We start from the raw sequence: 3,166 nt of genomic DNA, 5'->3' as shown, positions 1-3,166 counted from the left end.
GTTGGATAATGCTTTTAAGAAATAGATGGCCCTGCTCAGCCTTCAACACGCCTTCATTTTGTCTCGGACTGCGGCCGTCCTCGTCTCCGCTGCCCTCTGACTGGGCCCAGCCAGCTCGCCTAGTGGATGCGGTTGAAGGCGTTCGAACCCGCGTTTCCTGTGCCTTCTTTCTGCAAAACCTCACTCAATTCCTAGCGAAATTTAGAGTCCTTTCGCCAAACTATGAGCAGAAAACCTTGATTTCCTCATTTTTTTGCGGCATGGTGACAAGATTGAAGAAGTTGGCTGAATTCTTCTATATCTTCATCATTGGCTTCAGTGATTGGTCCCTGGAAGTGCGTGACTTGGGGCGGACATCAAAGGAAAAGCGGGATGTCTATTACCGCCTGGCCAAGGAGAATGGCTGGTGTGCCCGCAATGCTTTTAAGCTATTACAACTCGATGAGGAATTCCAGCTCTTTCAAGGGGTGGTGCGGGCTGTGGACCTGTGTGCAGCCCCAGGCAGCTGGAGCCAAGTCCTGAGCCAGAAGATTACAGACAGACACATGGTGGCTGTGGACCTGCAGGCGATGGCCCCGCTTCCAGGTGTGCTCCAGATCCAGGGCGACATCAACCAGCTGTCTACGGCTAAGGAGATCATTCAGCACTTTGAGGGCTGTCCCGCAGACCTCGTCGTGTGTGATGGGGCCCCGGACGTAACTGGCCTTCACGATGTGGATGAGTACATGCAGGCCCAGCTCCTCCTAGCTGCTCTGAACATTGCTACCCATGTTCTGAAACCCGGGGGCTGCTTTGTGTCCAAGATCTTCCGAGGCCGGGATGTGACGCTGCTCTACAGACAGCTGCGCCTCTTCTTCTCGAAGGTGGTATGTGCCAAGACCCGGAGCAGCCGGAACTCCAGCATGGAGGTCTTCATGTCTGCCAGGGTCATGACCCTTCTGCGGGCATCATACCAGACCTGACCAAACCCTTATTGGATCACACATACGACCCAGATTTCAACCAGTTAGATGGCCCCACCCACATCACTGTGCCATATGTGACCTGTGGGGACCTGAGCGCCTGTTCTGATCAAAGTTACCCCCTGGATCTAGACGATGGCTCAGAGTACCAGTACACTCCACCCACACAGCCTCCCATCTCTCCAGCGTACCAAGAGGCCTGCACGCTGAAGAAGAAGGGGCAGCAGGCCAAGGAGATTCGCTCCTAAGAGTCCCTATTAGCAGAAGACATGTTGCCCCGACCCATGGCTGTCCCACCTTGCCACCCCCAGCTGGCCTTTAAGGTAGAAGACAGTGATATGAATTGTTATAGTAACACATTCAGCTGGTTGGACTCAGAAGCTGCTCGTTGTCAGGAGAGCCAGAATTTGCATTGATGAACTTGGTTTCCAATACCGTCATCGCATCAAGAGGGCCTGAACCTGTAAGCAGTCCCAAGTGGAAATAGCAAAGAAATATTGCAAACTAAATAAAAACTTGTTTTTGCACCACAGATGGAATTTTAGAATGAGATCTTGCCTCTTGTCTAGATAAACCTTTCCGGATGTGTCCTTTCATGTCCGGAATTTACCTCTAAAGTAGGGGTTCTGAACCAGGATAGAAGTTGAGTATTCATGAACTTGCTGAAGAAAAATATTACGTCTTGATCTTCATTTAGGACTGAATTCCATTTCACTCCCAATTAAGGATGCTGGCAACAAGTCATAATAATAAAAGTACTACCTGCAACCTTCTCGCCTATGCAAATTGAGTATTTTCTAGGTTACATTATAGGTGTGGCCGGTATCTCCAAATGTTCTTCACACCCATTAGTCCTATTTTGAACCCTTATCGACATTGTAATTTGAATACTAATAAAGAAATCCATTTATTACTATATAACAAAGAAATAGATTGCCAAATCTTTCTTCCTAGTCTGTCTTGGTCTGAATGCACCACTGAACCTGTCCACCATGGACAACTTGCTGGTATTTGAAATCCTAGTAACATAGCTTCCCGTATCACAGTAACACACAAGACACCACAGGTGACAATCTGAGAAACAAGTGGTAATGGCCATTGAAAGGTGTCCATTTGTCTGAGTGAGGGCTTCATTTAGTCACATGAAAAGCAAAGTACAATCTAAACATTTATTTTTTTCCCCTTAAGGGACCATTTATTCTAGATGTTTTCCAACACACATGCCATACAATTGGAACTTGCTATCCCTAGGAAGAAGATAAGGACCATTAAGGTCAGGGAAATGATATAACTTGCCCAGGCTGTTCAGCAAGTCATTAATGAAGCCAAGCGTCAACTTCGGGTCTGAGTGGCTTTCTGTTCTGTACCTCACATTTCTGGTACCTTTCCCTATTAATTAAATACAGCCGCAGGAAAACGATAAGCATTTTCTGTGGTGGTTGTTAAAAAAGATAAAATGCTATAACTAGAACTATGAGAAATGCTAACCACACACATATCTTTAAGCTACCCTGCTACATTGATTCTAAAAGTGCCCACACCGATTTAGTGCTTATGACTAAAAACGAGAGGCCTATGAATAATGAAGACATACTAGCACAAATGGAAACGTTCCTGAGTCAAATAGAGTCTGACCATATCACTATGTACCACATGTCTGTCAGTTTTCATACTGTGGCTTAATACTTTCTCCATGATGAATTCCTTTAGAAACAAGACCATGTCTCATCCATTTTTTTGTTATCCCTTCAACAGATATGGTTATTAAGTGGAGAAATAAATGAATCGCTCTCTTAATAACTACAAGAGGCAGACAGGATGTATAACCTCCATGCATTATAGGTATATTGTATGCTCGTGTGTATGTGTGTGCTTTAGTATATACATGCAAGTCAAAAAATCCCATCAGTGCAATAAGGAGAGCTCTGGCCAAACCTGTCATTACCCCTGTTAGAAACATTATACAGGTATTGTAAATCTCTACCTTTGAAGCAAAGTAATTCCTTCTCTTTAATAACACTCGGGTAAGCCCACAAATGAGTATTTTCCCATTCTTCTCTGTCTTTGACCAGGCTGTTTCACAACGACAAGAAGAAGAAAAGGCTTACTTAAGCACCTGGATGGAAAGTGATAGCTAGCCTAAATTTTCTCATTTTGAAATACAGAGTTAGTATTTGCAGGCGTCCAGGTCAAACGGCACTTGT

At 45.0% G+C, this 3,166-nt stretch overlaps 1 pseudogene; it reads left to right on the top strand.

Moving 5' to 3' along the window:
* Positions 1–260: 260 nt before the first annotated feature.
* On the top strand, positions 261–1,378 carry LOC101651140 (annotated as a pseudogene).
* The last annotated feature ends 1,788 nt before the right edge of the window (positions 1,379–3,166 follow it).

Source organism: Echinops telfairi, unplaced genomic scaffold, assembly GCF_000313985.2.
Source record: "Echinops telfairi isolate 266 unplaced genomic scaffold, ASM31398v2 ScPeMD7_2;HRSCAF=8, whole genome shotgun sequence".
In the NCBI taxonomy this organism is placed as follows: Eukaryota; Metazoa; Chordata; class Mammalia; order Afrosoricida; family Tenrecidae; genus Echinops; species Echinops telfairi.
The sequence above is the reverse complement of the archived record's forward strand: the minus strand, read 5'-3'. Positions and strand labels throughout refer to the sequence as shown.